At 44.1% G+C, this 13,515-nt stretch overlaps 4 non-coding genes across 4 annotated transcripts; 3 read left to right on the top strand and 1 right to left on the bottom strand.

The window, feature by feature from the left end:
• Window positions 1-5,347: 5,347 nt before the first annotated feature.
• Window positions 5,348-5,420, top strand: Trnaa-agc. The gene has a single exon. It is a non-coding gene; the product is annotated as a tRNA-Ala (tRNA).
• A 5,865-nt stretch (window positions 5,421-11,285) lies between these two features.
• On the top strand, window positions 11,286-11,358 carry Trnav-aac. The gene has a single exon. It is a non-coding gene; the product is annotated as a tRNA-Val (tRNA).
• A 202-nt stretch (window positions 11,359-11,560) lies between these two features.
• Trnaa-agc lies at window positions 11,561-11,633 on the top strand. Its single transcript has one exon. It is a non-coding gene; the product is annotated as a tRNA-Ala (tRNA).
• A 1,766-nt stretch (window positions 11,634-13,399) lies between these two features.
• Trnai-aau lies at window positions 13,400-13,473 on the bottom strand. Its single transcript has one exon. It is a non-coding gene; the product is annotated as a tRNA-Ile (tRNA).
• Between the last annotated feature and the right edge of the window lie 42 nt (window positions 13,474-13,515).

Here is a 13,515-nt window from a genome sequence, read left to right as displayed (position 1 = left end):
AGGCAGGAACCCAACCAAATGGAAATTAATTCAGTCAGATTGAGGTGTTTTTCTGTTATTTCCTTACTTAAAGATAGGACCTCATTACTTAGTCCTCAATGGTTTGGGCCTGCCTAGGTAGACCAGGATGGTCTTGAGTTCTCAATCTTACTCCACCTCAAAGTGCCGAGATAACAGGTAGGTTGTTCCTACCAGTTTCAGACTCCTGGGTTCCTGTTTGGAAACCAGACCCCTAAAATCTCCCAATAAGCTAGTTCCAGGTTCCTCCCTCCCAGTGAGAAGGAATTTAAATCTTACAGAAAGTGCCACTTCAAGAGCAGTGACCTAGGACCAGTGAGAGAACTCAGCAGGTAAAAGTACTTGCCACCAAGCCTGACTACCTGAATTTGATCCTTGGGACCCACATGGGAGAAGAACAGAACCAACTTCTGCATTTGTCCAGATTTCAGCACGGGAACACTGCCACTCTCCCTTCCCCTGCCCCCTAACAAATAGGTGTAAAAGAATAAAAACAAAAAAACTGTTTACATCTGCTAAGCTGAGAAGTAGGAGGTGGGGTGGACTCATGTCAGGAATGTCAGTAGAAGTCAACATTAAGTGTGGGGATCATTGAGAAAGAGCAGGAATCCTGTACGAATCGGTTCCCAGAAACTTCCAAGAATGTTGGTTGAAGCTCAAAGAATGACCTAGGCTGGTGGGACATAATAGACAGAGGCCCTGGCTATGGACAAAAAAATTCTTGTTATGGCCTGGATGTGACCAGTTGAGAGCACGCAATGCCTACCATGAAAACGATCCTGGTTTAAAATGTTCCCTTTTGACAGTGAGTTGGGGCATTGGATCTGACCAGTATAATCCACCCAGGTCAAGAAAATCTTCAGAAAGCATCTTTCTGAAACATTCCTCAAAAATCTCTGTTATAACTTTCTTTAGGTCACCACACGCTGAGGTGTGAGAGGAGGGGCAAAAGGTTTCCCAAGAAAAGATGAGAACCTGTCACCGGTCACCAGCAGCATCTCCTACACCACCCCACTTTGCAAGGAGAATGTCCATCTAAGGACTTTTGGCTCTGTGTTTAAATCCCCTCCGAGAATGGACACAAAAACAGCAGCTCACCATGCCCAATTTTCTTTGATAAACAACTGCAGTTCACATTGAAACCAACTATCTTGGCCTCATAACCAGTAGAGAGAGGCTTTAGTAAGGCAGGTGGGATGCACCTGGTCAGACAGGAATACTACCCAACAGCTGTAAGTAATCTTCCTTGAGGGAGAGGAGCTACCTGCCCCAAGTGGGCAATGGTGATTGTGTTTGGGCCCAGGGAGTGCGGCTGAGGTGTGAGTCCCTGGCAGGATGAGCTGTGGTTTTCCTTGGTCTCCCCACCAAGGCTCTGTGGGTCCTGAACCCTACTCTACTGTATGCATGCACCATGTCTGCCCTCTGTGCTCCCACGGTTGGGAGGACTCTGGATTTGTCCTCAGGGAGGGATCTACACCTTGAGAGGATCATGAATGTAAGGGAGGTGGGCCCCGTGGCAGTCCACACAGGATTTGCCCAGACCAAATTCTCAGCACAAAGGGGATTTATTAACCCGAGAGTGGTCGGGGCTGCAAAGACAGCAGCAAGTAAGCAAGACAAGTAAGAGAACAAGAATGGGTGTTTCTGCAGGGTTGTGTTTTACAAGAAAAAGGGTGAGTCTGTCCCTGCATGAGCGGGGAAATCCTGGTTGGTCATATTAGCCAAACGATGTTTTTTTTTTTCTTGAGGACCAAAGCTTAGTTTTTCAGAATTAATGCTTTGTGACCTCACACTGACTGAAGACAACCATGTCTAACAAATGTGAAAAGGAAAAGTATCTCAATTCGCCCAGCCCTGTGCTCCTGACGCCTCCCCTTCCCGGCCTCACCTGCACTATGTGCAGCCCTCTGCTCCACCCCCAACCATTCGCAGTCTACCTGCATTTAGTTTTGCAAGAGAGGACAATATTGATTCTCCTAGATGTGAACTGACCTCAGGATTTATCCTCAAGCCTTCTATTTGTGGAAGAGTGTTTCAGGGTATTTATATTGACTAGATTCATTTTCTTCTGTGAAGTAAAGTGTGTGCACACATAAAAACCAAATTCACAGTGAAGATCCACATTAGAACTTTCAGATTCAGAAGGAAAAGCTTAGACATTTCTCTATCAAATGGCAGGGGAAGTTGTTGCATTCAAGTTAAAAGCTTACTTAGGATGGGACAGGCATTCTGCTTTTAATCTTACATTGTAATTTCACTTATTCTTTTGTTTGTAGAGATACATGATATATCCCCATGACCATCCTGGAGCTGGCTACATAGACCAGAATGGCCTTGAATATGCCCAAGTTTTGTATGTCAGTAACCTCATTTGCTTTATAGAATAACTTGTGCTCCACTCTCAAACTGGAAATAGACCCAATAAAGACTTTTTTTTTTTTTTTTTTTTTTTTTTTTTGAGACATGGTTTCTCTGTATTGTTTTGGAGCCTGTCCTGGAACTTGCTCTGTAGATCAGGCTGGACTCTAACTCACAGAGATCTGCCTGCCTCTGCCTCCCAAGTGATGGGATAAAAGGTATGTGCCACTAATGCCCAGCCTTTTTTTCTTTTCTTAAATATATTTTTGAGGCATGATTACACTATGCAGCTCTGGCTGACCAGGACTTCACCTTGTAGACCAGGCTGACCGAAAACTCACAGAGATCCACCCCTCACTCCCCCACCCCCTCTTCTCAGTGTGCCCTGTTATCCCAGTGTGGAGATGAAAGTCATGTGCCTCCACACCAGACCCAATTAAGATCTTTAATGTTTATTTCATAGTTGTATGTACCTGTTTATTTTCCTTTATTTTTGGACAAGGTCTCACTCAGAAAATCTGGCTGACTTCAAACTTCAGGTTCTCCTGCCTCAGCCACTTCCGGGAAAGCAGATCTGGCTGCTGGAAAGAGGGGTTGATGAGGGAGGCCAGCCTCTTTTCTTGGTCTCTTCAATAAAAGAATTTAGAGAGACAAAGGAGTCTAGCAAGCAAAGTGTTCACTTACAAAGCTCAAATGCATTCTGGGTAGCAGAATGGAAACCTCAGGCAGGGACTGAGGAATCCAAAGACAGTGGAACAGAGAAATTAAGGTAAGCTTTACATCAGCACAAAGACCAGCAGCATTTCTAAACACTAGCAACAAGATGCCTGAGAGGGTCTCAAAAATTCCAATTATAGTAGCTACAAATAAAAATGATACATTTATCCAGCAGGCTGAAAGCTATAAAACATTTAAAATGCTATGAAAGTGGAAAAAATGATAGCAGTTTCAGCAAAAACAAAAACAAACAAAAGTAGATTCATCGCCGGGCAGTGGTGGCACACGCCTTTAATCCCAGCACTCGGGAGGCAGAGGCAGGAGGATCTCTGTGAGTTCGAGGCCAGCCTGGTCTACAGAGCGAGTTCCAGGACAGCCTTCGAAACAATACAGAGAAACCCTGTCTCGAAAAAAAAACCAAAAAAAAAAAAAAGTAGATTCATCATACTATCTGACTCTACAAAGTTCTAGTGACCCAAACAATATGGAACAGACATTAAAAATATATGTAGACCAATGAAACCGATAGAGAACCCAGAAATAAATCTGTGAATGTATAGTCAGTCCATTCTTCAAAAGGTTGTTAAGACCTGGTTGGGGGAGGGACTAGTTCACACTTACAATCCCAGGTCTTGGGAGTCTGAGGATAGAAGATTGACAGGAGGTTTGAACAAGTTTAACCTATATAGTGAGTGCTAGGTCAGCTTCAGGTATAGGGTGGAACCATCTCCAAGGAATAACAAAACCAAAAGGAGAAAGAATGCTCTCTCCAGTACACAGTATTGGGATAACTGGATATCTGCATGCAGTGCATATCACACACCAGGTGCAAATACATAAATATAAGTCTTGAAACCATAAAACTAACAGGGGAAGGTATCAGGGAAAGCACCATGGAAGTAGTCTGGCTGTGATATTGGACGAATTTTAAAAGCACAGGCTACCAAAGTAAAGATAGAAGCCACAAGCTTCCTACCCTGAAACAAACTTCTTCTGCACAGAGAAGAAAACAGCCAGCAGAGCTTCAGGCTGCCTACACAGTGGGAGAAAGCAAGGGCAATCGCACATCTCATGAGGGTTTGCTGCCCAATACACACCCAGCACCATAGCTAGAAAACAAAGAGTCTGACAAAACAGAGCATAGGATAAGAACAGGCATTTTTCAAAGGAGACAAATGACAAACTGATCCATGAAAATGTGCCCAGCTCAGGAGTATCAGAGCCCTGTGAGGTATATGTCACCCCTATCCTATCAGAAACAGGAAAGAGCTGGTGTTGGAGGTGTGGAGAAGAGAGGATGCTCGCTCAGTATTGATGGATGTACATCATCACAGCCATTAAAGGCACCAGCATGCAAATTCCCTGAGAAATTTAGCAATAGAGTCATGGACTCACAATTGCTCTGTCCATGGTGATGAGCCTTGTCTTCTGAGAAACTGGTTCCTCATTCTCGGCAGGGTTATTCCCAACAACCAAGATAGGGAATCAAGCTACTGTCCATCAGTGGACAGCTGAAAATACAGCAGATACACATGAAACGGAAGCTACTCAGCCTTTCATAAAGCAGCTCTGTCATTTGCAACTGGAATGAAGTTAACCGGCCACTGAGGGACAAATTTCACAGGCCTCACTTAAAGTATGGAGTCTGAGTGTTCCACTGGCTGCAGCAGAATAGAGTCGGGTCACCAAAGGATGGAAGAGATCAGCTATCTTAGTTACTTTGATTTAACTAGCCCATGTTAACACTACCATCGAACCATTTACTAAGCAAGTTTTGAATGTATGTTTTGAAAGTAGGAAACTCTGGGGCTAATAGGGGTTTCCGTCACGTAGTGGTTATCACTCTAGCCTAACACTAGCCAGAAGTCCTCGGTTTGAAACCGGGCAGAAGCAGGGTTTGTTTGTTACTTGTTTATTTGTTTTTGTTTTCCACGTTTTCATACTTTCAACTCAGTCCACTTCCTACATTTTGTAGCAATTAGGATATTAGGATACAAGATTCTCGGCTCTTTGTCTTTTTTGTTGTTGTTGTTTTTGTTTTTGTTTTTGTTTTTTTGCTTTGACTGTTGTGCTTTTCTGGGACTTAGATACACCAGGTAAGTTTGTGAGGACAAGTTGATCCAATGCGCGGGCGCGCGCGCGCACGCACACACATACCCACACACACACACACACACACACACACACACACACACACACACACACACACACAAACACACACAAATAACAAGGAAAGGAAAAAGTGAATACCAATGGGGGATTAGCTCAAATGGTAGAGCGCTCGCTTAGCATGCGAGAGGTAGTGGGATCGATGCCCACATCCTCCATTTATTATGTTACCTTTCTACCAGACAAAACTACCACATCATTGGAAATGTACTCAACTCCACCACCACATCGAGCAGGCTTTCCTCTATAAACTTCAGTGCACCCATTCCTTGAGCACATAATAATCACTTGGAAGATTCTATTTGTTCTGTGCACTTAACAGATGTTTTTAAGCGTCACTATACTTTGACTCGCCAGACACTGAGTCAGAATGTCTTCTGTGCCACCAACTTTAGGATTTCCCCTTAAACCACGCTGTCCCATAAATTCTCTGCCGGTCCCTCTGGAATCTTTGTTTTCCTCGATAATTTGCCCATTCAACCATTGGTGGAGGGCAGTTCTACAACAAACACACTGGAGCTGCCCAAAGCCCTGCACTGCCACCGACAGCGTCGCGTGGATAAACTCGGCCTGACTGGGATCCTCTCTGCTACTCTCAATTTTCCATTTCTAAGCTCTGCTCAATAAATAAATGAATAAATAAAATAAAGGTGAAACTCTTTCCTTAACACGTTGCTGGGACTTTTTCCGTCACCTGTCCGGGTTCTCTCAAAAGCGCTCCAGCGTCAACAACACTCTCCTCCACGTGTCTCGGGATGATCAGGCTCCTTCACTCCGTGTGTTTTGCATACCCGTGATTCCTCTGCGATGCACGCTGCGTCTCCACGCACGCGGGATTTCCTACTCCCGCCCTTCTCCCTCCCTTGAGCGCTCTGCCCTTGGCGTGCCTCTCAAGCCACCTCTGGGCCATGTCGCCTCTGCACTAGGCCTTTTATCTTTAGCTTGGTTGCATTCTTTGCAGTTCTCTCTGTTCATGTGAGTCTCTAACTTCTAAAGGACCGTTTAACAAGAATGGAATGTCTGTCTTCGATTGTAAAGTTACAGCACTATCACCAAAGCGTGTTTCTGTAGTGTAGTGGTTGTCATGCCTTCTTCACACGCGAGAGGTCCCTGGTTCGAAACCGGGCGGGAACATGACCTTATGTATATTCATGTTTTTTTTTTCTTTTTTTTTTTTCTACAGTTCTTTGAAGATCTCAGATTTTCAATAGAGCGTATCCCCGTCTTATTATATTGAGGCAGTCTTTCCAGGACTTTTATCGTGAAGTGTTTTTGGATATTGTCAAACACCCTTTGTACATATAATGAGATGGAGTTGTTTCTTGTATTTCAGTCTGTTTATGGGTGGATAATGTTTATTGATTTACATATATTGAACCATCTACCTCTGTCTGCATCATGGTAAAAAAGCTTTTTGATATGTTCTTGGATTCTCTAAGCAAGTATTTTATTGAGAATTTTTGTATCTATTTCCATAAGTAATATAGGTCTATAATTTTTGTTGGGTCTTTGTGTGGTTTTCTTATCAGGGAGGAGTAGCTTTAGAAAAGGAATCAGAAAATGTTCCTTTAGTTACTATTTGTAGAATAATCTACGGAATGTTGTTGTTCGTTCTTTTTTGAAGGTCTGATAGAATATCTGACCCTGGTTTTCTTTTGTTTTGTTTGATAGGGGACTTTTATTTTTTCTAGAGATTAGGGGTATGTCTACATTGATCTTGACTTAACTTTAATAGGTTGTACACATCAAGAAATTCATCCATTTCCTGTAAGATTCCAATTTGGTGAAATATATTAAACACATATGATGTATGTCCTTAGAATTCTTTGAATTTTCTCAGTATTGGCTATAATGTCCCCTTTTACCTCTTACTTTTGCTATAATGGATATTCTCATTGTATGTTATTTAATTTGGCTAAAGACTGTCAACTCATTTTGTTGATTCTTTGAACTCTGTTTATATGTTTGTTTGTTTCTATTCCATTGATTTCATCCTGGAGGTTCATTATTTCTTTCCATCTACTCTGTTGAGTGCTGTTCCTTCTTGCCATTCTCTAGAGCTGTTAGAACAGCACTTGTGTTAAGTTACAATTATGAGATCTCTCCAGGCTTTTACTGTTGTCATTTAGCGCTATGAAGTTGCCTGCCTCTTAGAACTGCCTTCCTTGTGTCCAATAAGTGTGGGTGTGCTGTATTGTTTTTTGGTTTTTTCGAGACAGGGTTTCTCTGTATTGTCTTGGAGGCTGTCCTAGAACTCGCTTTGTAGACCAGGCTGGCGTCGAACTCACAGAGATCCACCTGCCTCTGCCTCCGGAGTGCTGGGATTAAAGGTGTGCACCACCAATGCCCCGCTACATTCAACTTTAAAAGGATTTAATTTATTTTGCACATTTTTCATTCAGTAGTGAGTACTTAGTCTTTCAGTCCCAAATAAACACACAGAGGCATATATATTAATCATTATAAACTATTTGGCCTATTTGCTCAGGCTCCTTATTGCCGACCTCTCTCTTAATTGTTAATACATTTCTATTTATCTGTGTATCTCCTCATGATCTTGGATTATTGGTGATACCCGGTTCTCTTGCTTCCTCAGCAGCTACATGGCACCTCTCTGACTCTGCCACTGTCTTTCTCTATCCCTGTTTGGATTTGCTGCCAGGATAAATCCTGCCTCTCCATTCCTCAAAACAGCTTTACTGATCAAACAATATGAGAAAGATATATTCACAGCATACAGAAGGGCATCCCCTATCACTTTTTTAAGACTGATTTATTTCCCTTGCAATTTTTAATATTGTTTCTTTGTTCTGTATATTTAGTGTTTTCATTATTATGTATTATGGGAACTTCCTTTTCAGGTCCTCTCCATTTGGTGTTTTGTATGTTTCTTATATTTGGAATCATCTTTGTATTAGGGAATTTTTTTTTGATTTCTTAAAAATATTTTATGTAGGACAAACATGGTATGTAATCACTTATTAGGGGATATTAACTGTAAAGTAAAAGATAATCATGATGTAATACATAGATTCAGAGAATCTAAGCAACAAAGTGGACTCAGAGTGGGTATGCATGGATCACCTAGGAAGGGGAGATTTTCAGGGGGTGACAGGAATGAACAGGGGGGGTTAGTGTCGAGGAAAAGAGCAGTGTGTTGGGGATGACTCCAACTGTGATGCATTCCAGAGTGAGATAGAAACCTAGTGCAATGGGAACTTCCAAGACTCCTTGAGGGTGACCCTAGTGAAAACTCTTAGTAGTGAGGATTTACTGAGCCTAAACAGGCTATCTTCTGTAACCAGACGAGCATTCTAGTAGAGGAATTGGGACACAACCTTCAATTTGTCCTGTCTGCGAGATATGCTGGGTAAAGGTGGTGGAGAACTTGTGGGAGAGGCCAGCCAATGACTGCCCAGCTTGAGATGTGTTTCACGAGAGGAAGCCCACACCACAGACTGCATGGAGGGCTAGGGACCAGAGCAGGAATAGTTGAGAGACTTGGGATAGAACCAAACACAAAGGGGGTGGTGTGTCAATTAAACTATTTCTAAGGATATTCTAGTATACTCATAGACTGGAGCCTAGTATAATCACCATCAGAGATGGTTTATTCAGCAACTGTTGGGCGCAAATGTGGTGATCCCAGACATTATTTGGAGCTCCGGGAACCTCTGGAAGATGGAGATGAAGGCTTGTAGGAGTCAATGACATCAAAAGGAAATGGCCTACAGACTCAACTAACCAGGCCTCATAGGGACTCACAGAGATGTCAGGGACCCTGTATGAGTCTGACCTAGGTCCTCCCCATGTATGCTGTAATTGTATACATTGGTGCTCTTGTGGGACTCCTAACAGTGAGAACAGGGCTGTCTCTGACTCTTTTGCCTGCTTGTGGGACTGTGCTCCTCCTATTGGGTTGCCTCATTTGACTTTAATATGAGGGGAGATACCTAATCTTATTGCAACATGATAAGACATGTTTGGTTGATTTCTTGGGAGGCCTGTCCTTTTCTGAATGGAAACAGAGGAGGAGAGGATCTGGTGGGGAGGGTGGTTGGCGGATGGTGACTGGGAGGAGAGGGGGGAGGGGAAACTACACTTGGGATGTAATATGAGAGAGAAGAATAAATAAAAAATATTTTCTGTGCCTTTGATCAGATTTCCTGGATGTTTTGTGACTAGATCTTTCTTTCTTTTTTCTTTTTTTTAGATTTAGCATTTTCTTTGACCTATCTTTTTAATCTACCATATCTTCAAATTTTTCTCTTGAATATCTTGTAATCTGTTGATGAGGTTTACCTCTAAGTTTTTGTTTGAAATCTTAAGTTTTTTTATTTCTCGTTTTAGTTCAGTTGGGGTTTTCTTTAGTGACTCTATTTCCACTTTCATTTCTCGAAATATTTACCTCATTTTACTGTCTTGTGGATTCTTTTGCTGTGAGAGACACCGTGACCACGGCAACTCTTAATCGGGGCTTGCTCACAGTTCCAGAGGTCCAGTGCATTATCAGCAGGGCAGGGGGCGTGGCAGCACACAGGCACACATGTGCTAGGGAAGGAGCTGAGAGATCTGCTTCTAGATCCACAGGCTGCAGGAGCAGAGAATGAGCCACTGTGCCTGGACTGAGCTTCTGAAAGCTCCAAGCCCACCCCCAGCAGTGCTCTTCCTCCAGTAAGACCACATCTGCTCCAACGAGGCCACATGTCCTAGTGCTTTTAGGAGCCATTTTCATTCAAACTGTCGTGCTAATTCAACTGTTTGTGTTTCCACAGTGTTTGGTAAGGCATTTGCTCAGATCCTTTTCAAGGTCCTTAACATATTCATAAGTGCTATTTTGAAGTTCTGATCATATGCTGCAGCTTTACTGCACTTCTAAAGCCTATTGCAATAGGGTTACTGGCTTCTCCAGGAAACATGTCCTGCCTGTCCATGGAGACAATGGAGTTATGACAGTTGTGGTGTTTCTTGGGGTAGATATCTGATCTGGTCCCTGTTGAGTGGGTATTCTGTTCTTTGGTTGTTGTTGAACACTCTGGGTCCCAGACAAGTGTGGTAGCTGTGTGTTTCCTAGTGGAGAGGGCTTCTGCAGGTGGGCAGGTGACACAATGTTAGGGCCATGGGCTATGTATGAGGAAAAGCTCAGAGGGCAGTGGAAAGGAGCTAAGGGCACACTGGATCCCCCCCAAGAGGCAAAGGATGGAGTAGGGAGTAGGTGATTCTGTGTTTCACCCCAGTGTGACCACTGGGAGTCCCTAGGAAAACGGGCTTCTGTGTGTCATTGGCTGACCCAAACGGTAGGCTGATGGAATCGAATCCACAGGCAGGAGTGTAATTATTTGTTGGGTGTATGGATATTTGCATGTAGTGCCCCATGTATCCAAAAGAGGGCGGCAGATGCCCCAATACTGCAGTTTAAAATGCTGATGAGGTGCCTTGTGGGTGCTGAGATTCAAATTTAGATACTCTAGCAATGACAATCCCGATAGCAATTGAAAACAGAGCCACAGAGCCATCCCCCTATTGGTCACGTGGCCACTGCAGTGGAATCGATTTCTCAGAAATTTGCTTGTTCATAGGAAAGGGTCCCTGTCTTCTGAGATGCTAACCCCTTCATATATACAAAAGGATAATTACCTGAAGGATTATTCACGGGAGCATTAATATTATGAAGCGATTTTGTCACTCGAAACCAAAGAAGCTGAGGACATTGTGTTGAGTTGAACCAGCCCCCGAGGGACAGATTCCACAGGACTTCACTTACACTGTGGAATCTGAGCGTTCATCTGGCACTAGAAGAGTAGAGCAGCGTCACCAAGGACTGGGGATGAAGTGGACAGCCGCCTGCCTCTGCCTCCCGAGTGCTGGGATTAAAGGCGTGCGCCACCAACGCCCGGCCCTTAGTTACTTTGATTTAGCGAGCCCATGTTACAAGCATATTCACCCAATACCACCATCGAACCATCTACTCAGCAAATTTCGAATATATTGCCTTGAAACTAAGAAAGCTGGTACCATCGAGGGTTTCCGTAGTGTAGTGGTTATCACGCTCGCCTAACACGCGAGAGGTCCCCGGTTCGAAACCGGGCGGAAACAGGGATTTCTTTCTTGTCATTTTTCTGTTTTCAGATTCTCAGCTTACTCCCTACAGTTTTCAGCTCTTGAGACAAAAGAGTCTTGCCTCTGCCATTTTTTACTTGACTGCCATGCTTTCCTGGGCCATAGATGCAGCAAGTAACTCTGTGAGGATTGACTGGACACAAAAGAAAGAAAAAAGAAAAGACAAACCGCAGTAGTCGGGGAATTAGCTCAAATGGTAGAGCGCTCGCTTAGCATGCGAGAGGTAGTGGGATCGATGCCCACATTCTCCAGTTCTTCTTTTAGACCTCCAGTCTCTTTCTTAGAAAGTGCACATTGGATTAGTTCACCCTAACCGTTGCTCTCATACTCACAATATGAACTTCCGGGCTCCCTTGAGTACCCAGTGTTCTCAGCACCTAACAAATACTTGAGTCACGGCCTCTATCTGAGCAACCAACCAGGTATAGTGCTTTGCCCTTAAACCAGATCCTGCTCTTTGCTTTAAGTTCTCTGGAGTCTTTTGCCAGGGTTCTTCTGGGCCTCCCAGGAAGACAGCTTTGCACCGCCCTGCACAGCCACCTGCACCATCGGGTGGACAAACCTCCACTTGCCCGGAGTGGGGCGTAGCTTCCTCCCCACTACTCTCAGTTTCCCATTTCTAAGCTCTGTGAAAAACCGAGAGAATGACATTGCTCTGACCATTTGAGCCACCTGCCCTGGTTCTATCAAAAACTCTCCATCATCTACAACATTCTCGGAGGTGTCTCTGGAGTAACCACGCTCGTCCTCCTCCCCCTCCCCCACCCCATGTGTTTTACACCTTGGAGTTTCCCCTACAGTAACACTTTTTGTCTCTACCTTCAGAAGATAGTGTGGAATGCTTACACTCTGCCCTGCCTTCTGCCAGAAATTCTAACTGGGATTGCTCCTCCTGACATTCCAAGTCTTAAAAACAACCATTGAACCCATCAAGGACACCTCTGCCGCAGCGAATGGACATTCTCAGTGTACCCTCTGGGACCTGTATGTATTGCGTGGACTACCTAATCCGGGACATTCCCTGTGGGCCGTCCAGATCCCGGATAAACTTTCTTTGTTCCAGAATCTGAAATGATATCTTGAACTGGTTTTTTTGTTTGTTTGTTTGTTTTTGTTGTTGTTTTTTCCTGGAAGAATGAAGTAGCAGGCAAGTCTTGCTTGGCCCATCAGTGGAAGACTCACTCTAACTAGCAGTGAGAGATCTCAACTCAACATTTTTAGGCCCCTAGTGACTAACTAGCCAGCCCATCACAGAGTGACTTGCCCTTCTGCTCTCTCCTGAGAACCAGAGACCTCAAGATAAACCTAAAAGATAACCCTCCCTTATCCAGGAACTAGCTCACCACATCCCTGCTCAATGTTTAACTGTACAATTGCTAAAGAATGCTTGCTTGAGATAACCTTCCTGTTAAGACATAAGCTATCATTTAACTTAACATCCTTTATGATGTTTGCCTAACTCCCCGATTCAGTTTTTCCCTTTTAAAAACCCTCAACGGCAGCTACTAGGGATCGAACTCCTCTGCCCCTTCGAGGGTCATGAGCTGGTCCCCAGTGTACTGGTTGCCCGAATAAACCTCCTGTGCTTGCAGCAAGAACGGTCTCTCTTGAATCATTGGGGCATGGTCTTATCCCGAGACTTGAGTGAGGGTCTCCCCAATCTGGGGGTCTTTCAGCAGGGTCTGGGAATTGAGTACCAACTCGGAGGCCTCAAGACAGGGGAACAAGGACAGCAACCTGTAGGCTCCAGCTGTGTGAGGATGAGGAGAATGAATGCTGGTGGTAGAAAGAAAGGCTCAGGTTTTCCGTTGTTGCCCTCTGCTTCCAGAATGGATTCCTGCTAGAACTCGACTGCCTCCACCTGTGCTTTCAGGACGCTAAAACCACAGAAACAAAACACAGTAGGGAACTTCGGTCAATAAAGATCGCTACACAGAGTAGAATAGTTCCTGCTTCGTGGTTATTTTTTGTTTGCAGCACATTCGCTTCCGATTATGAAAAATAAAACTTTCCCGTCTGGCCCGTACGGGGATCGAACCCGCGACCTTGGCGTTATTAGCACCACGCTCTAACCAACTGAGCTAACCGGCCAAGTTGAATAGAAAGATCCTACTAGACCTACAGGGATAGGAA

The sequence above is a fragment of the Mesocricetus auratus genome, unplaced genomic scaffold (genome assembly GCF_017639785.1).
Source record: "Mesocricetus auratus isolate SY011 unplaced genomic scaffold, BCM_Maur_2.0 Super-Scaffold_100013, whole genome shotgun sequence".
NCBI lineage: Eukaryota > Metazoa > Chordata > Mammalia > Rodentia > Cricetidae > Mesocricetus > Mesocricetus auratus.
The sequence above is the reverse complement of the archived record's forward strand: the minus strand, read 5'-3'. Positions and strand labels throughout refer to the sequence as shown.